The sequence below is a fragment of the Gracilinanus agilis genome, chromosome 3 (assembly GCF_016433145.1).
Source record: "Gracilinanus agilis isolate LMUSP501 chromosome 3, AgileGrace, whole genome shotgun sequence".
NCBI classification, from domain to species: domain Eukaryota; kingdom Metazoa; phylum Chordata; class Mammalia; order Didelphimorphia; family Didelphidae; genus Gracilinanus; species Gracilinanus agilis.
In genome coordinates, this window is record NC_058132.1 from 143,179,241 (window position 1) to 143,200,905 (window position 21,665).

Here is a 21,665-nt window from a genome sequence, read left to right on the forward strand (position 1 = left end):
TAATTACTGCATTCACACAAGTACTTGAGACAGAGGTTTCCATGTGGTTTTTTTCCTTCTTCATTTTACAGAGGGGAAACTAGTATACAGAGGTAAAGTGACCTCAGGTTCACTAGTAGCTGAGATGAGAGGGGCACTCTGGACTCCACCTCTAGATTACAAGGATGAATAGAATGCAATTATTTTTGCCTTTTGTCTTAAAAGCAATAATCACATGTAAACTACCCATCCTTCCTGACGAATTTGGGCTTCTGTGGGCTCAGTTCCACTCCCATAGCAGACTTCAGCAACAGATTAATTAGCACTGATGGTTGGTTGCATTCTTTCAGAAAACACCCAGGAACCATTTGGCTCCTTTTGTAAAATGTCCATTTCATTTGCCCCACAGAGCCAGCAAATAGAAGCAGAGGAAAGTAGATTTACAGACAAAGATTATTTCATTATGCTGTTTACATAGCAGACACATCAGCATTAAACATTCCAGTTAGAGATGGGTTCTTTAAGAGGTTCTCAGAAGATCTTGGTTGATTACATTTCTGTTTCATTATCAGTGGGTTTGTTTGCTTTTCAATTTAAAAGACTCTCCTCTGGGTCTCCCTCTCCTCCAGCTCTAATTGATCTCAGAAAGTAAGACATTCCAGTGAGCTGATAACTGATAACCAGAAAACCCCTCCTAAAATTGAGTTACAACTTGGACATAATCCTACAGAAACCCGACTCTCCTCTTTGTTTTGTGGGCCATTCCAAGGTACTGGAGATAAAATGGACTTATTTGAGGTTCTTGTGCAAGCTGGGTGTTGACCTTCTGTAATCACTGAATACAATGGACTGACCAAATTTAAGGAGAGATTAAGAATTCTAGGGAAATTCTTAGAGTAATTTTGAATTCATATTTGAATTTTTGAACACCCACAACTCCCTGAGCAGATTGTTGGTGTCCCTCTCACTCTTCCTTTTCTTCTCCATAGCCTACAAAGCCACAATCAGTGGTTGTGGGTTAAACATCTTGAAAATCAACTGTTCCATTCCTGTGTAGAGTAGGATGGGGATAGAGACTGGACCCGGGATTGCATTGGTATAGAGAACTCCCAGGTGTGGAAATTCCCTCTATCAATGCACCTCTGCAATTTATCATCTTAGAGAGATGCCTGGATAACTGAGAAGTGAAGTGGCTTTCCCAAGGGCACACAGCCAGTATGCGTAAAAGGCAGCATTTGAACTCTGCTCTTCCTGGTTTTGATGTCAGCTCTTTATCCACTACACCAGGCTGTCTCCTCTCTTTTTAATTGTTATGTTTTAGCAGTCAGCTATAACTGTATAGAACACTAAGACTGAAGTCAAGAAGATCCAAGTTTAAATATGGCTTCAAAAACTTACCGGCTGTGTGACTTTGGGCCAATCACTTAACTTCTGTTGTCTAGGAGGCAGCTGGGTGGCTCAGTGGATAGAGACCTGAGTTCACATATGACCCCAGAGACTTAATAGCTGTGTGGCTCTGGAAAAGCCACCAACCTGCTATTTGTCTCCATTTCCTCATCTGTAAAATGGAATAATTATAAAACCTCGTGGTGGTTGTGGGAATTGAATGAGATGGTGATTGTAAAGTACTTAGCCTGTGTTATATGTTAGTTGTCATTATTAGGCAACGGATTTATCTGTGTATCTCAAATATAAATTACTGGTCAGTCTCCGATACAGCTAACTGTTGGTGAGAGATTTCATTGTTGAGAGAAAAGTGCACCCGTAATTCTTAATAACGAAGGGGGAGCCTCTGTTTCCTCACCTGTAAAATGGGAATAATAGCACCTATCTCCCAAGGTTTGTTTTAAGGATCAAATGAGACCTTCATAAAATACGTAGCGCGTAGTAGGTCTCACCGAATGCTTTCTTTCCTTCCTTGTTAAGTGCCCGGTATGTGTCTGGGGGTTTGCTAAGCTCTGGAGACAGCCCCTGCTTGCACGGAGCCCCTGTGTCTAGGAAAGGGCAGGAGTGAGGGCTTAAGCCCTGGACCTCGAGTTTTAGTGGCCTGTGGAGCAAGCCGAGCTAATCTTCCTTCTGTATTGTGCTCCTAATACTCCTGTTTGTTCAAGTAATGCCTCCCCTTGGGCCGCCTGACACCCCTGATGGTGCTACTCCGCCAGTATTCACACTTCCTAAAGAGGAGCTCCTGGGGTTCTTTCTTAGCCTGGAGAGTGCAACAGTAGCCCCAGTGTGATTAAGCAAGGGGCTGGGCCCAGAGACCCAGAGATGCACAGACCGATCCACCAGTTTGGGCACCTGCACCAAAAATATGGAAGCAGTTGTTGCCTTGAACTGTTGCTGTTACCAGAGAAGAATACGGGATAATGAAAGCTTGGGCAAAATACAGGCTTCCTTAGAGCAGCCTTTTAGGAGCAGGCCTGCCAGGTGGCTCAGTGAGCAGCCTCCTCTTCCTGAGTACAAATCTGGCCTCGGACACTTACTAGCTCTGTGACCCTAGGCAAGTCACTTAACCCCGATTCTCTAGCTCTTCTGTGGTCAAATTGATACTAAGACATGAGGAAAAGGTTTTTAAAAAAGTTAATTTTTGCCAAAGTTAATAATGCCAAACTCTAGTTTTCTTACACTAACTAAATAAAAGATATAAATAATAAGCAACATTACGGAGGCCAGGAGGTACAAATTAGGTTTGTGGAATGGTCCCATCAAGAACATACTAGAAGATAAAAACCCAGAGAATGAGAAGATGAGGAGACAGGAGAAAAAAAAAAAAAAAGATTAAGGGGATAGAGGACTTTGGCCAAGGATATTGATAAGGGAATTCAATGGGATGGGAAGGTCCCAGATGAGGAAATTCATGGACCTCCCTTTTTTGCAAAATAGAGCTAGAGTGGATAAGAGCAGGAAGCACTGAAGGGATTTGCCCAGGACCACACAAACAGTGGGAGTCTGAAGAAGAACTTGATCTCAGGGCTTCCTGGGTCCAACACCAGCTCTTTAGTCACAGAGCCAACCCAGCTTATTGTGGAGGCAAAACAAGGCTGAGCGAGCTCTTTGTAGGAGTTCCAAAATTGGTGACGACATGGGGAGGGGAAGGATGTTTGTTTATTCTTAAAGTAGGGGAGGGAAGAGAAGAGCCCAAAATTTCATTGGGATAAATGTTAAATCTTACATTTGGTTTCCAAAAAATTAGCCCCACAAATGTAAGATAGAGATAATATGGCTGCTCAGTAGCTCATCTAAAAAAGATCTCAGTGTACTCAATCTCAATTTGAATATGATATAGCAGAAAAAAAAAATCCAAACCTAATATATTAAACTGCCCTGAAAGGGGCAGAATCTCCAGAACCAGAGAGGGCACGCTCTCCTGCCATCCTCTGCCACAGCCAGACCAATCTGGAGCATTTCATTCAGTTCTACCCACCACAATTAGGATCCAGAAGAGTAAACAGCAGGGGAAAGGCCATGGAAAATCAACCAAAGAGACAAGAAGGGGTGGACCTGAAGAAGAGAAGTATATCGGCAGGCATTTTAAGGATGGCATGCTAGCGGTCTTTTTAGACATGTGGAACAATGGAGAGGGTATTGGACATGGTGTCCAAAAACCACCTCAGATGCTTATTAGCTGTTTGACCCTGAGCAAGTCACTGGACCTGTTTGCTCCAGCTTTCTCATCTGAAAAATTAGGATAATAATAGTGCCTTACCTCCCAGAGTTGGCATAAGTATAAACTAAGATATTTACAAAACACTTTACAAACTCCAAACTGTTATAAATGCTAGCTATTGTTGCCTTGATTCAAGTAATTGAAGATAGTTATCATGGCAATGAATTAGCTTTGCTGGTATCGACTCCAGAATCAAAACTAGAAGCAATGGATAGAAGGTGCAAAGGCAAATTTAAGCTGGATGTAGGGGCCACTTTACTTACCACTAAAACTATACAAAAGTAGAATGGGCTCCCTTGGGGAAAAGTTGACTCCTGATTCCTGGATATCTATCAAAGGCTGGATTACAACTTGTTTGAGATGTTAGAGGGGATCATTGTTCAGTTTGGACAAAATAGTTGCTAAGATCCTTTTGCAAATTGAGGTTTCATGATTCTGGGTTCATTTGTCCACTTGGAAACACTGCAAGGCTACAGGGCTTTATTTATTTGTTTGTTTATCTGTTTATTTATTTATTTTGCATTTAGTATTTAGTCTTTAGTATCTTGGAGTGGAAAAAAAAATCTTACCCAAAGAATAGCTGCTTGGCAAAAGTGGTGGAATAATTTTGGACAGTAAATGTTTCCTTCTACTGGTATATTCATCTTTTGATAGCGGCATTCCAAAAGAGGAAATAATATTTTCAGTTTAGTCATTTGCCACACTGCCTTTTCATCCCTTTATTCAGGTGACTGTAAATGAGTTTTGAGAGTAGCCTGCATATGCTTGCTAGTTGACATTGGCCATTTGAGGATGTCCATTGGTCAACCCTTTGGTGTTGATAGCTCCAAAGCAGAGGCTGAAGAAAGACACCACCTGGCTCGAGAAACCAAGAAAGAGGCTGTGTTGAGCATTGTTCCTCATGGTCTCTCAAACATATGCAATGACCTGTTTTTAATGTCTCTAGCATACTTTGTATGGGCGGATGGGTAGTGCCATGGGCAGAGCACTGGGCTTAGAATCAGGAAGTCTCATCTACCTGAGTTCAAATATAACCTTAGATGCTGACGAGCCAGGTGCCCATTGGCAAGCCATTTATCCCTGTTTGCCTTAGTTCCTCATCTATAAAAACTGAACCAGAGAAGGAAATGTTAAACCACCTTAGAATTTTTGCCTCAGAAACCTGTTGGATACAACTGAAAAACGCCTAAAGGACAACAAAAGGCACTGTGTATTTGGAAACACTATTTCATTTGGTGGCATCTACAAGCCACATTATAGTTGTTTTGCAACAACAAAATAGTATTTGCAGCATGAACAAATGTCCATATGCTAGAAATTTGCCTCAGCGCATTTTTTTTCCTGAGGAGAAAATAAAAGTAAAACTAGCTGCTAGTTAATTAGTTTATTTATTCGTTTATTAGCTAGCTAATAAACTGTAAGTTGCATTCAGCACATACACTTAAAGACAATACCCAGTCTTGATTCTAAGACAGAAGGTAAGGGTTAAAAAAAAAAAAAAGAATTGGTATCATTGTGGCAATTGAATTATTATTTGCATTGGTTAGGAAAATGGGCTGATTCAGGTAAAATATAGTTGAATATTCTGAAATCACATCAAGTAAAATGCTTCTCTTTTTATAAGGAAGATCACTTTCTACTTCCTGTAGATTTTCAAAGGCACAGAGCCAGGTTCTGACTTCCTTCCAACTTGAAAACCTTTACCCACTGACTTACTCTGGAGCCCCTGAGCCTTTTGAGCAAGCAAGGTAATAAGTCCCTTGTTTCTAATCTTTACAATAATAAATGGATGCTACTGACATTCATTCTACTGTCAGGCCTTTGAGGCCTGGGAAGGAAAGACAGAAAGATATTTCAGCTCTAAAATTCTATGAAATGAGATATTTACCAATCTTGAGATCAAAAATCGACCAGAAGAAGTCTCATATGCAAAGAATCTGGCTTGCTCTGATTAAAAATTAAAAAAAAAAAAAAAAACCAACCAGCAGTTCCCTAACCCCAGTTTAGGAATATAAATATATTCCCTGCATCTAAGAGCTGAACTAATCTGTTCTTCCTCAGAGTACAGAATAGAAATAATAATCTGATTTTACAATTTTATGTTACATTTTCAAACAATTCATTGTTTGAGTTTTAAAATCACTTATAAGGAGCAAAAAGCCTAGGGTAAGAATTCAGACTTTAGCTTAGATGTTCTTCTTTTAAAAATCACAATGTAAATAATTTTAGTAGAGACTTTTTCTCCTTCCATTTCCCACCCCCACTTCTTTCTTTGTAGTAGACTCTACCTAATAAATGTTTCTACCTTCTACTTCTTGGAGAGGAAGGACAGAATGATTCAGCCATGCCTACTAGGGCAAATCTGGAGAATGAAGGAGATGCTTCTTGGGGAACAACCAACATAGAAACTTTAAAAAATTAATTAGTTTATTTAGAATATTTTTCCATGGTTACATGATCCATGTTCTCTCCCTCCCGTCTTCCCTCCCCACCTCCCAGAGTTAACAAAGCAATTCCACTGGGTTATACATGTATTATTGCTCAAAGCCCACTTCCATATTATTCATATTTGTAATAGAGTGATCTTTTAAAACCAAAACCTCCAATCCTATACCCATAGAACCATGTGATCAATCATATGTTTTTCTTCTGTGTTTCTACTCCTGCAGTTCTTTCTTTAGATGTGGATAGCGTTCTTTCTCATAAGTCCCTCCAGATTGTTCTTGATCATTGCATTGCTAATAGTAGTAGAGTCTATTACATTTGATTGTTCCACAAAAACATGGAAATTTTTAAAGAAAATCATTGCCAGAAATTGTTTTTGAATGGCTTAATATTTGAGAGCATGGAAAACAGACAAGATGACCTCTCAAAAGCCTCTTGTTTCTCTAGGACTCAGTGAATTCAAATCTTTACAATTCTGGATTTATTTAGTATGTGCAAAACCTCCTTCTTATAGATTCTTTGACCAAAACTAAGGATGGAAGGATTTAGAGTTGTACGTGTACCCTCTCATTTTGCAACCTCAGAAAGGTTGTGACTTTTCCAGAGTAATGAGTAGAAAAGGTGTAATTGGAATCCATCTCTTCTAACTCCAAATTCATTGCTCTTTCCATTATGCCATGAAAAGATTAATGATTTGCCTGAGTCCACTCATGGACCTTAGCCAACTACTGAGTGAGACACCACATTAGTCAGCCATATGTTACAGATGTTGTTTTTGAATGGGTGTTAAATTAGAATTAGTATCGAGTAACTAATACTAGTCAATTTTGAGAAGTCCAGATGTGGTTTTTCTCATTGTGTATAATTCACAGTAAAGAAACTCTCTTTTCCAAACTAGATTAGTAACTGTTCTGCAATGTATAGACTTAGAGGGTAGCTATAATGGCCTTAGAGTCTGAGAAATCAAGTGATTTGTCCAGTCACAAGCCAGTATGTCAGAGGTGGGATTTGAACCCAAGTCTTTCCTAGCTCCTGAGACAGACTTGTCTGTCCACTCTGCTGGCCCGCCTCCCATTACTAGGCAACTATTTGAAAGGTAGCGTGGTAGTGCAGATGAGAAGTAAGGGGAGAGGATTCAGAGACCCAGGTTCCAGCTTTGATTCTCTTGCCCAGCCTTCACCTCTCTGGTCCTGTAGTTAAGTCTCCTTTTACAAATGATTCAGTGAAGGCCTTCCGTCCAATTACAAGCTCAGTCGTGAATGTCTTTTTAAGTGAATAAGCCAAAGCTATAGATTCTCTGAAACTCTCCAGAATTTCCAACCCTGAGATTACTAACCTACTCATGAAGTTTGAGAGTCCCTTGATTCAAATCACTTTCTTTTGAGGAAATAGAACTTTCTCCAAAAGCCTGTTGTAGGCATATTTGCTAGGGGAGCCTTTGAAGGTTTAGCCCAAGTGCCTGACAGGCAGAAACAAAGGGCCAACGAAAAACCGTGGGTGCAGGATTAGGGCTGGTGAAATGGTGGCCTAAAGAGCAGTTCCTGGGAATCCACCCCCATTAATGACTGAGAAAGCAGAGCCCAAATGCTGAAGTGTCCAGCCGGTGACAGGCGTGCCAGCTCCAGGCAGGATGTCAGCCCCGATTCCTGCTCCTCAGCTGTTCCTCTCCCCTAAAAGTGACCCGCGCCACAGCACCTGTGGGTGGGAGAAGCCAAGGTGTCCGCATGCGGGGGAGGAGCCTCGAGGGCCCCGAAAGCCCTTCTCCCTTGCGTTTCCCGGCTAGCTCTTGGCTCAGCCTGCACTCTCTAATACTGAGGCCTTTTATGACAACTCAAGACGTTGTTTGCTGTACGTTCAGACGGGGAAGGTATGGGCTGGCAGCCGCGGCGCCCACAAATCATCCTGCCAGAGGGCTTTTTTTTTTTTTTTTTATAACAATTTTGAGTAGGTTTTGACTGCCCAGATTGCATTACTTCATATGGGATGATGGGAAAACAAATACTTTCAAATATTTGTGGCGCTAAGACTAGACTCTGGAATTTTTCAGGAACATAAATAGGGTCATCTGCTAGAGGGAAGGCAGGGCGGGAAAGGGGAGAGCGGCAAAAAGCCTCCTCCGGAGGACTCCAGGGGCCTGGCTGAGCGTTAGATAACAGACATCCTGGGCCCTTCACGGCTTGCACACAGCGGCTGAAACGGCCTCGTTCCGCGTGGAGCATCTCTGCCCGTGAGTGCGTGCGGACCGCCTCATCCAGCCGGGCTGCCGATGTCTGCGCGCTAGATAACCTGCTGCCCATCTATAGGTCGTTCTGTCCAAGCCCGAGCTGCCCAGGGTTCCCAGGGAGCCCCTGGCTGCCGCAGCTCCACCTGCATCCACTTCAGGCTCCTCTCCGCAGAGCCTGTTAGGGAGCTCCGGAGGACTCAGAGGTCAGGCTCTGCCAGGCACCTTGAATCCTCATTAACGTTAATTAGTGCTTGCTAGGTTAATTGGTGGTGAAGCTCATCTTTTTTTAATTACTTGAACAAATGAGCCAGAGGGACATTGTGGCCAGCTTTGAATTATTCTCTTTGTTTGGTTGCTCCTCATTTGAATTTGTAAAGACAGATGTTTGTTGTCCAGACCTAAGCCCTGTTTGTTTTGGTGGGGGAGGGGAGGGAAGAGGAGAAAAGGGATGGAGGAGGAGAGAGCATTTTTATTGCTATTAACTGGGATTTTAATGGACCTAGAAAAATCCACTCCCCCCCCCTAAAAATCCTTACATTCATGGAAAAATAGCTGTTCCCCTTTGATTTGAATTTTCCTAAGTTTAACCAGAAAAGGTGGAAGTCGTTTGCCTTTAAGAAAGATAGCTTTCTACAAAATCACAGTGGATTTTCTTTTTGAGCAAAAAATAAACACATTCCTATTAGATCATTTAGCCCATTTTCTTGCCTATGCATATTCAGCACTTAGTCTGATTTAATTTTCAGTGCCTCCAACGATGACACTTCTACCACTTCCCTTGGGAGGTTCACTCATAATTCAGAAATATGCCCTTCTGTTTGGCTTAACTTTTCCTTTGCTCAACTGTAATAATATTGCTAACAATAACAACATGTATGATCATGCCTACTATGTGCCAAGCATTGTGCTAAGCACTTTTATAAATATCATCTCATTTGATCTTCACAACAACCCTGGAAGGCAAATGCTGTCATCCCCATTTTACAGCTGAGGAAACTAAGGTACAGAGGGTAAGTGACTTTCCCAGGGTCACACAGCTGTGTCAGTGGCCAGATTTAAATTCAGATCTCCTTGACTCCAGGAAGGCCCTGGGCTTTATCTACCCCAACACCTCTTCTCTACACCCTATGTCGGTGTTGGCTGCTTCCCCTCCCCCTCTCCACCACGCCTGAGGACATTCCTCACTTCCCTGCCCCTCTGCCCACCAGCCCAAAGAGAGCGCTTCCTCCCTCCCCTGTCTGGGGTAAGGTGGGGGACTCACATGTGGCATCAGGGTTGCCATTTGGGCGCTCAGTTTCAAAAAGGTTTGCCATCATTGCACTGTGTGATATAATAAAAAGAGCATTGCCCCAGTGCTTACTGGCTATGTTCACCAAAGAGATAATCCCTTCAGGTCCCTGAACCTCATGTTCCCCATCTCTGAAATGGAGGTAGATCACACTACAGAGCTACAACATGTCATAGTGAAGAAAATGCTTTCCAAACTATAATGCACTATGTAGATGCAAGTTATCACTGTTTTGTGATGTTCTTAGATATATCATCCAGCCTCTTCTAACTTTCCCCTATAATAAAGAATTCTTATAGTCAAGACTTCCAAGTAGTCTCCAACAAGCCTTTGGCCTCTTTTGTTTCTCAAATGTGGGAATTCTCCAATGTATTTTTTACCATCATCCAGCACCTCACTTTGCATCAAGGGGCAAAAATATACTTATTTGACTGGAACATTTATCTGGCCCTTCATAGAAGTTCTCTACTTCTCTACCAACATCTATTGCAATTATTATCATGGTCTTTTTCCTTGTGTTCACCATAAGTATTGCAGAAAGAGATGGCCAAGGATTTATTTTTTACTTCCTTTGAATGCACAATAACATCAGTTCTCCCAGTTCCTTTGCCTCTTCAAGGGGAACTTAAAGTCCATGTTTCCATTTAGCTGCAGTGTCCTTTTGGCTTCCAATTTCTTTTATCAAAAGAGTGTCTCTATCTATGGATTTCACTTTTTCAATAGTTTATCAGTTCATGAGTTATTGGGCAAGACTTCCTAATAGAGGGCCTATAGCTGAATTATTATCATCATTTAAAAATGATGACATCCTGGGGAATCTATCAATGAACATTTATCAAGCACTTACCATGTGCTAGGCACTGTGATAAACCTGAAGAATATACAAATAAGTGCAAAGCAGCTCTTGCCCTCGGGGAACTTCCATCCTAATGTAGCAGACAACATGTACATATATAGATTATGACACATGCATATCAAATACAAAATGTTTACATGAACTGGACTACACAAGGATGCAGATTTCAAAGCTGACCATTTTCTTAAAGTTTGATCCTCTCAGAAGGTGTCAGGATGGTTCACATAATCTCTAATTGAGTCCATTGTTGGCTCCCCCAACTTAACAGCTGGGCTTCATTATGAACTGCCATGACATCTCCTAGAGTAGTGATGGCGAACCTTTTAGAGATAGAGTGCCAGCACCCCCTCAGGCCAAATGCCATGTCCCACCCATCCCCACCTCACCCCCTTACCCCAGGCAGGGTAGGGAGGAAGCTCTCCCATTGGACTGCTGGGTGGAGGAGCAGATAAATTGAAAAAATGCCCTCAGTGCAGGCAAAGAGGAGGCAGGGGAGTGGCCTGAGCACTCCACTCCCCTCCAGCTCTGTCGTCTCTCTGAGCCACCCACCTCACCCCTGTGCCCTCCCATTGGGCTGCTGAGCAGAGGTGCAAGGGATATGAAAAAATATCTGCAGGCACAGAGGAGAGGAGGAGGGGAGCAGCTCTGCCTTTGTCCTCTGCCTTTCTAGTAAGGAACTTAGCAGGGGGAGAGTGGGTCACATGCCCACAGAGAGTGCTCTGCGTGCCACTTTTGACACCCGTGCCATATAGGTTCACCATCCTTGAAGGATACCTGTTCTTTGAGGGATTCCTAGAGATCTAGAGGGTAATGGAGCCCTTTAATCCTTTTAGCAGGTATATGGTGCCTCAATGATAGCTCATTCTAAATCCATATGGATATTTATGTTCAATAAATGAATATGGCACTTTTCTGAGAAAATTTCACCCACTGCTAGTGGTCTCTTTCAGTTGCTTATCCTTGGTATTGGTAGTGCCATGACAATAGCTACATTCACTGTATCTGAATTCATTATTACTATTGTTGTCTTAGAAGAGGCACAATTCCTAGTGTCCTTGGAAAATATTTTGAGGTTAATGCTCTTTGGGTGGTCCTTTTCCTTCTCTTGGTGAATGTATCTCTAGAGGAAAAATAGCCACCTCTCCTTTTGTCCTTAAGGTCTAAATATAGTCTCATGGTTCACAAAGGGCCAACTTAACAGGAATGACTTCATGTTGTAAAATTCTCTTCATCCTTTTCCTCCACACAGTTTATTGTTCACATGTCAAATATATATGTGTGTATATATATAAATTCTTAAGATTGTTGTTATTCTTGATCTCAGCCTCAACAAACAAATCATCGAATTGGAAGAGATTCCATTCATTCCAGTGCAGGCCTCTTTTGAGTTGTATATGATTGTCAATTAGCAGGATCCTGCTGGAACTTGTGAAAGAAATGCACATCAGAAATGTGCATGGGTCCAAGTTGGCAGAATCTATTTACTACTTACCACTAGACTATTTCTGCAAGGCTTTGTCAAGGATGAAAATCCCTCATCTGAAATATGGTGATGATAATAGTACCTACCTCACAGAGTTGTAGGGGCCAAGTAAGATACGAGTAAGTTGACAAAGTGCTCTACAAGCCTAAAAGCAGTATATATACACATAAGCAGTTACTATGTTGAAGTCGGAGTTCTTGTTCAGGGGCAAGTTGGAACAGAAGATCTTTGAGATCCCTTCCATCTCTGACATTTTGTGTAAAAGAAGTGTTTCACTCATAGAATGAGAGCCAGAAATAATAGGCAGATAGCCAAAGTGCCCCACTGTACCCACAAAATGGAACCAGACCTTGACAAGAAGTCAACTCCACCATGTTGGACAGAGCCTTGGTGGAAGCTCTTTGATTAGGGTTGCATAGCATAAGAAGGCATGGATGGGCTGAGATCAACACTGATTAAGTCCCCAGTCTGATACAATCACAGATCCAGTGACTTTGACAAAACCCTTCGCATCCTTAAAACTGTGGATTTAAGCATTCTGTCACTTAACTCCATCGTGCTATTTCTTCAACATTTTTGCTCCAACTCTATCTAAGTAAAGAGAGCCTTAGCTATTGAACATTATACAATATGACAGGTATCATGTACAAAATTGCATCTTAGTTGGAATGGTCTTTGTTATATACAACCCTAAATTCCAGTCATCCTTCTAAAGCTTGGTCTTCTTTCTCCTCACCTATACAGTCTTATAGTCCCACCCTCAGAATACGGTGCAGCTTATTCTTTTTCTCCCACCTAGAAAGAGAAGCTGTCAGCCTTGGGAAAAGAAGAAATGGCATCATGCTTATGCTCTCTCAACTCATAGGATCATAGATTCAAAATCGGAGGGGACCTTAAAGACCATAGGGTCCAACCCCCTCATTTTAAAAATGAGTAAACTAAGGCATAAGAAGATTGGTGACTTGTCCAGAACCACAAAACTCATAAATGTAAAAGTGGGATTTGAATTCAGGTCCTTTTGACTCCCAAATCTAGTACCCTAACCATTAGTCAGCTCTGCCCTTCCACTGACACTTCCATCTCTTGCTGCAGATATCATTCCACTGATACAACCACGCCTTCCTTTTTTAAAGCAGCATCACATAAATTGTCCCTGTGCTATCACCAGTGGTTTTTTAAACATGCTTCCTTCCCATGAGATTCTAGTTTTTCAGGTTATTCCCAAATGTGTCTATTACAACTGGAGCTTTTCTAATGTCACCCCTACCTAGACAGTATCTTTTCTCTGCTATCTCTGGGTCACTCACTTCTTGCCCAGATGTCACACTCACTTCTCTGTTCTTTATAATCTCATGATTATGACTTGACCTTTTCACAACCACCCAGGTTCATACTATTGTGTCTTCCCTCATTTGAGATGAGCTTCACTACCTCATTCCAAGACTCATGAGGCAATGGTTTCCATATGCACTGGGGCTGTCATTCAAATTCTACCTTGCCTGCTCAGCTAATGAGGTCAGAAACAGCACTGCCTGTAATAGATTGATTCTCCCTTGGGTAATGTACCTCCAGGAGAGATGTATTTGAGTTTCTTCCTACCCACCCCTCTTAAATGCAATAGTTAGATAGCATTTCTTAGCACCATTTCAAAAGGAGAAAACAGTACAGAAACATAAATAGGAAAGGAATTCATAGAAACCAACTGGATTGCGAAGCTTGGTAGAGGGCGAATTACTGGTTTTTCTTTAACCCAGAAAGATGCTGTATGGTACTACTTTTCAGCAGTCACCATCTTTAGAAATCTCTGCTAAGCTGCTATCTCTGGGAAGTGAGTGACAGGACAGCATGGTCCCTTAGGGTTAGTCTTATATTCCTTTCTGACCTCCCTTCCAGCAGGCACCACCCCCTCTACTCATCTATACCCTGACTGATTGATTTAAGTTGCAACCCTGACTATTAGGTCAAAAGGATAGCTCATTGATTTACTGGATATAGCGATTTTCTTTTCTCAAATCCATCCAAAGCAAGTGCCTGCCTTGTATGGCTATCCCTAGAGACTTGTTCTCAACCTTCTGTCAGCTTACTTCATATACCAGCCTTTCTTAGCTTGAGGATGCACAAATCCACCATATTTTAAGGTGGGAGCATTTTCTTACATCCTTGGATATGTGCATAATAAATCCTACTTTCCCCCTCATATGCTTTGCTTCAATATATCATTGAGGTGGCTTCTTGAAAAGAAACCTCTTCTTTTAAACTTCCCTCTTGCTTGTTAGAGAAGGCTATAATAAACAGAGGCTAGGGATGATCAAAATGTGGAAAAGAGAAGAATTTGCTTTCCCCACCTCCTGAAGATGGAGTGTAGGCTTAACAAAGGCTCTGGACTGCATGGTACCATGGGGATAGAGTAATGACTGGAGTCAGAAGACTTGAGATCAAGGCCCACCACTGATATTTATTACTTGTGTGACTTTGGAAAAGATTCTTAGCCTCCCCGGGTCTCAGCATCCTTCCTTGGAAACAGAAGGAATTGAACTAGATGGCTTCCGAGCCCCCTTCCAGGTCATTATCTATTATCCTAGGGTCCTATGACTTTTTTTAACCCTTTCCAATACTGCGTATTGGCTCCAAGGCAGGCAATGGGGGTCAAGTGACTTGCCCAGGTTCACACAGCTGGGAAGTGTCTGAGGCCAGATTTGAACCTAGGATCTCCCATCTCTAAGCCTGGCTCTCAATCCATTGAGCCACCCAGCTCCCCCCCCCCCCCCCATGACTTTTTAAAAGTTGGATTTCAAAAAGAAGAGCTTATGCTCCTATCAAGAGGCAGTATGGTCACAGTGCTGTGGAGAGAGCACTGGACTTTGAAGGGAGAGAGACTGGAGTTCAAATCCCAGAACTGACACTTGCTGAGTGACCTTGGGCAGGTCACTTCCTCCCACCTCCATTTTCTTCATCTATAAAAGGAACATAATAATAATTACCTCATAGCACTATAACAAGGAAAATTCTTTGTATATCTTATAGCACTATATAAATGAGTAGTTATTATTAGAAGGAGAATCTATTCATCTATTCAAGGGTTGAGATGCTCTCAAGAACAAAACTACAGTGCTATGAACACAGATGATTACTCTGAAAAAGAAAAGGGGCAGCTCTTTAAAGAAACAGGAAACTCATCAACCACCTAGGTCTTTGAAAAATGAAGGCCAGAGCAAGATACCTGAAGATAAAGTATAATGATAAAAATATATAATTATAAAAAAAGTCAAGAGTGCTAAAACTCAGGAAAAGCTGAAGATTTCATTGGATGCAAAGGTCTAAAAAAATGGGTACAAGTTAATGGTAATGGACTACAGGGAGAAAGTCTTTTCCCAGTTTGTTTCTGTTTTCTTTGCCAATAAAGAATGATCTTTAGATGGGGAAATAGAGAACAAAAATAGTTAAAAGGTGAAATGTCATCTTATTGGAGAAGATAAGTGTGAAACCAAGTTTTAAATGAAAACAATTTAGAAATATATGACTTTACAGAGAATCGTTCAGATACTAGAGGAAGCTATGGGACATAGTGAATAGAGCATTGAATCTGTAATAAGAAAGACCCAAGTTCAAATTCAACCTCAGACACTTAGAAGCTGTGTCACCCTCACCCCTCAAATCAATTAACATCTGCTTGCCTCAGTTTCCTCATCTGTAAAATGAGGATAATAATAGTACTTCTCTCCCAGGGTTGTTGTGAGGGTAAAATGAGATAATATTTGTGAAGCCCCTTGCAAGAAGAAGCTTTAAGGAGATGTACAAATGCTAGTATAGTCAACAAATATTTGTTGAGCACAAGGTGCTATCCTAGACAGTATAGGAGAGAGAACGATAAACAAGACATAGTTCTTATGCTAGTTTTTAAAGAGCTTAAAATGTACCAAATCACTAATTATTATATATTGGAATAGTGCTTATAGAGGCTTCATTGAATACATTAAGTTAGAGATAGAGTTTCTATCTTTTTTTCTACCTTTCTAATTACTCAAATAATTGTGCCAAGGTAACCCCTCTTTGGCCTTGGTCATTCTCTTGACATTCTCTGTTTCATCCACTCTTTTTTCCTGGCTGATGAAAGGATACAATGAGGTACCACAAAACCACTGCGGGATAGCATTCTCTAGAGGCCTTTACAAACAGAATCCATTTTCTCTACCTGGGACTCCTTAGGTCTTCTGGTCTTGCCTGAAAGGAAGGAAATGTCAGACGAGGTAACTTTTCCAGGAAATCTTTCTCTGCTTCCCAAACACCATCAGCTAATTGAAAATATTGTTGATAATCTTTTAAAAGAAAATGAGTTTGAGCTCCTGTTGCTGCTGTAGCCGTGATTCTTGTCAGAGAAGTATGGCCACTGAGCAAAATCCCAAAATCCAATTGTTATTTTTCCCATCATTTTCAACAGTTTTGATCACTGTGAATTCTGCATTTGTAACTTCCTAAGGGCAGCTTGCTAAGAGGCGTCACTCATTTTTCTCTTCTGTAAAATGAGGTCTTTGGTGGCATTAGGATGACCCCTTAAGTCTCTTCCAGTTCAGAATCTAAGACGCCACCACAACACTCCAGGCACCTTCCATCTATGATAGCTTTAATTTGAAAGAGTAAAAGCACATTGCTCCTCTGCTAGGCCATCTTAGAAGCAGAAATGGGACAGGATGTTGTAGAATGATGCTGAGTTTAGCACCACATGAGCAAGAATAATCCATTCATTTGGGTTGTTTTTTAAAGGAAGTTACCAGAAAAAAATTGGAAGCTTTCTCTCTTACTGGCTAGATCCAGGCAAGCTCAATCTATGAAAGCCTTTCTAGCAATGGCTGTGAGTCTCCCTCAGACAGAGCAGTGGCCTGGCTTCTCTCCCTTCTCCTCTCCACAGATGTGTGTGCAGAGTCTCTTCCTGAGATCCTAACTCCATCCCTGTCCACGTACCCCTGGATTCGTCTTCTTTCCTCAAATACCAGAATTGCTGGTTGCATCTCAGGCTATAAACAGTCTTTTTGGTAGGAAATTGTTCTCTGGCTTACTGAGAACCACCAGAGACCATCACCAGGCAGTTAATGTGTCTTAAAAATGATCCTCCCTGGAGTCTTAACATTGAATACTGTTGGATCCCAGCATGCCAACAGAGAAAGCAAGGACAGACCACAGATCTCCATAACCATGAAGATACATTGATATGGGGGGGAGGGGGCATCTGGGTGGCTCAGTGGATTGAGAGTCAAGCTTAGAGATGGGAAGTCCTGGGTTCAAATCTGGGCTTAGACACTTCCTAGCTGTGTGACCCTGGGAAGTTCTTTAACCCCAACTGCCTAGCCCCCTTACCACTCTTCAGTCTTAGAACCAATTCACCATACTGATTCTAAGACAAAAGTAAAGGTTTAAAAAATATATATTTGATATGAATATACTTCAGACATGGGATGCTTTATTTTAAGAAAATCAGTTTCTTCCTTCATAGCTCACAAGGAATTCTGAGTTATTTTAGTGGGCGATTCATGATGGGAACCAATGGACAAATTGTGCCTGTTGATGACAAAGGAAATATGGAAACGTCTGTGCCTCCAACACCTACAGTATGATGTTGTTTATACACTATGAGAGTCTTCCTGATATAAATACCATAAGCTCCTTGGGACCAGGGACTGTTTCATCTTATGTTTGTATCCCCAGCCACCCAGCACATAGTAGGCACTCCCTGAATGCTTCCTGGTTGGTTTTCCTTTTTGAAAATGTTTTATTGATACTCTCTAGCTTTATAATTCATTTCTGGGCAGCTAGGTGGCTCTGTGGATAGAGTGCCAGGCCTGGAGTTAGGTGTACCTGAGTTCAAATCTGACCTCAGATACTCTTGGGCAAGTCACTTAACCCCAATTGCCTAGCCTTACTACTCTTCTGCCTTAGAACCAATACTTGTTTTTTTCTTTAAATCATTTCCAAACTCCTATCCTTTCAGATTGAACCTTTTCTTGGGGAAAAGAAAATTAAGCAAAACCATATAATATAGTCACTCTATCTGACAGTGTATTTAGTATTCTGTCCTGGTAGTCCCCACATCTCTGCTAGGAGGGAGGAGATCTATTCATCATCAATTCTTCAAGATCATCATTAGATTGTTCAGTTTTCAATTACTTAGACTTTAGAGTATTTTTAACGATCTTCTTTTTGGTGTTGTCATAGTCCTATGTATTATCCTCTTGGTTCTGCTTATATATGATTAGTGTGTTTCTCTGAATAACTCTCATTCATTTCTTATTACACAATAATATTCCATAATATTCATAAACTATGGTATTTGCAGCCATTCCTCAATCAACATTTTGATGACTCAGTGGATAAAGCCTGAGCCTAGAGGCAAAAAGACTCTGAGTTCAAATCCAGTCTCAGACACTTACTAGCTGTGACCTTTGGCAAGTCAACTAACCTCTGTTTACCTCAATTTCCTCGATTATAAAATGGGGAAAATAATAGCACCTACCCCTCAAGGTTGTTGTGAGGATCATATGATAAAATATTTGCAAAAGCGCTTAGCATAGTACCTGGCACATCTTAGGTGCTGTCTAAATGATATCAAAACAGGCACCCTTTTTGTTCCTCGTTCTTTGTCTGATCTTTTTTGGCATCTATTGAACCTTTGTTGCTGTGTTTGACTTCTGTGGGATATATGCCCAGTAGTGGGATCTCTTGGTCAAAAGGTGTAGACACAGTTTACTCACTTTTCTTCCTTAATTCTAAGCTGAAATATTTAAGAATCTTTTCCAACATCTAAAAACAAAAGCTTTCTTTTTCCTCCCCCCCAATCTTCAGTTACTTAAAAAGTCCCTAGGGAAGGCTGTTTGTGAGATAAGTTGAGCCTTGGGAAAAATCATAAGTTTGTGCAGTTTCGTTCTGGTGCTTGATCTCTAAGCCCGTGGCACTTTCCAAGTGTGGGCATGAAGGAGAAAGAACAATGCAGACTGTTCAGAGAAACCAAGTTAAGAGACATTTGTATGAAGAAAAACAGGGCTAAGGAATCCACTAGATGACTTCTGCCTGAGAGAAATGAAGCTTTCCTGATGCTACACCACTGGGAGAGTTTCTGCATGGTAGGGCTCTGGGGATTGGAGCTGTCTGGGGGTTGGGGGAGTGGAGGGTAGAAAGGGGGACAAGATAAGCCTTGCTGTTCCTTTCCTTTCTTAGAAAAGTAAAAGTTAGCCTTCGGTTACCAACCAAATGCTCCATCCTGGAATAGCATGACCTTGATGGGTGATGTGGGGTCCAGCCCAACGTTTGCATTTAGGCAGGCTCCAAATGCCTCGTGTGAAACCCCAGCAGCCTCTAGTGTGGACAAGAAGCCACAAGGCTGTGTTGCTTCTTTGGTATCTGTCCTGTCTTCTGCACATGGGTCTAAGCCATATTCATGCTAGGTCAGGCAGGGGAGTGACAGGCACTTCATAAAACTTTCCATTTTTCCCCAAACCGGAAAGCCCTGGAAGCTGCTGATCACTGCACAGGGGCAGCGTGGGGACAGGCAAGCTTTAACATGCTTGCTCTTCATTTATCGGAGGGTCATTGTGGTCAGGGGCAGGTGCTTAGCAGGGTCCACTGAGATTAATTTGGCTAGTGGAAGAAGGGGGGAAAAAACCATCTGAGAGAAAAGGCAAAATCACTGTGATGGCATAGAGGAAGCATTTTGCCTCATCAGCCGTCAAACATTTTGCCCAGCTCTGCTAAGCTAGAGCTTCATTTTAATTGGTGATGAATTAAACATTGTGAAATTAGCCAAGACACAGTCTGTTCTGGATACCTAAGAGCAGAGCATGCCTCATTTACTGATCATAGGAGGAAAGGTAAAGATCCAAAGCCAGACAGAATCTTAGCCATTTTTGAAGAGGAAGGACCAGAAAGGGGATAGAAAAAGGAAAAGAAAAAAAAGACTGGACCACTCATGCTCTTGCAGCCCTGGCCACTGGGATTCCTAACCTGAAGAGAAGGGATGAGGCAGACCAGAAGTCATTCTCCCACAATGCCATTTTGTGAATGAGTGATGAGATTCTCAGCCCCTTAAGGCCTAAAAGTGTGGTCTGAGGCTATTTTGATTTGCTAGTGAGGGGCACTCTGCTTAACACCTCCAATGCTCCTGGGCTTTGGGACTAAGGCCCCGGACAGTGGGCCTAGCTTGGGTAATTGGAGAAGGCTGGATTAAGTCCTGAACTCACAGTCAGGAAGATCTGAGCTTGGGCCCTGGCTCTGATATGCTCCTATCAGATCTCCTGGAACCTAAGTTTTCTTATCTTAAAAATGGAAACAATAGCAACTACCTCCCAGGGCTAATGTGAGGCTCCAGTGAAATCCTGGGACATAATACAACCAGTAAAGCTTAAAAGCACTATGTAAGTGTGAGTTGTTGTTGGTTTTTGTTGTTATTAATAACATACTAAAAGGTATAAAACAAACTTCCTTTGGCTCTGGGGCTGTTTTACAACTTTCATTATCTTTTTAGTTTTAAGGAAGCAATTGAATAACAGCAGCCATCTTGGAACATGGCTTTTCCATTGGTCCATATTGGGACACTTCTGGAGGAGCCATTTTCAAAAATGATGATGATGATGATGATGATGATGATGATGATTGATGATTCAGATCTTTGAGATTGAGATTAAAAACTCACTTTGATAAGTGACAGTCAGAATTTGAACCCAAGTCTTCTGATTCTCAGAATCTAGTGTTATTGCCCTTAAACCAAGATGCCATTATTATTGATTATTTTTGTTTTCACTGCCTAATGTTTTTAATGCAGTCACTTTTCCTAAGTTATTGTAGTGGTTCTATAAATGTACATCTATTTGTGATGGGTTTATGAAAATAATTTAAGTTGGCTATCTTCTTGATAGAGAGTTATGGCACAAATAAGTTTATTAAAAAGAAGAGGTGTCATGTGTTTTATAAATGTATGTAAAATATTTAGATGAATTGTGAAATGGCAACTTAAAATGCGATTCTTTTTTTAAAAAAACCACCTCATACTTTTCATAGTAGTCATCAGAAGGCTACTTTACATTCTGGGCTACTTTTTCATGGAATTTGAAATGGCATTGAAGTAGCTAAAAGGAAACTCTTGGCCTCACTGAGTTTGGATAAATTAATCAACTTTAATAGTAAAGGACTTTGCTCGAATATCCTTATAGCTTTTGTTTTGTGACATTCATTTAGGGAAGTGCCATTTTAAAGTTTCTGAAGTGAAAAAAAAAAAACAACTATACACATTGATTTCAGGTATCCTGGATATGAACACAAGAAGGGAGGTCTTTAGAAAGAAATCTCTTTTGATTAGGTTCAGAGAATTGGGCCTTTTGAAAGACAAGCGATAAGGAGGCTGGAACTGATGCCATTTATGACTAAGGTGTTCATAAAGGCAAACTCCAGGTAGGTTGGCAACTTTAAAGACGTAGAGCAAGAAACGCATCAGACTTCCTCTCAAAGATGTCCTGAAAACTGGTATGAAAAGGGCATTTGTAGTTCATGTCAATGAAGTGGAAGGTGAAGACCTGAGCTGTGTGTCACGCCAACTTATAACAGAGAAGCTTTTTAAAGAAGAAGGAGTGCCGTGTGTACTGACAGACTTCAAGGCTCGATAGCATCTATTGTCAATAGTGGGACAACTTGTGAAACAAGGCATTTTTCCTGATGTGGGGAAGCTTTCTTTCCTCCCTCCCC

The 21,665-nt window shown here is 41.4% G+C and overlaps 1 protein-coding gene across 1 annotated transcript in view; it reads left to right on the forward strand.

Annotated features, from left to right (window-relative positions):
* The window catches only part of ATP8A2 (ATPase phospholipid transporting 8A2), a 727,903-nt gene that overhangs the window by 697,732 nt on the left and 8,506 nt on the right, over positions 1–21,665 (forward strand). The window lies entirely within an intron of this gene.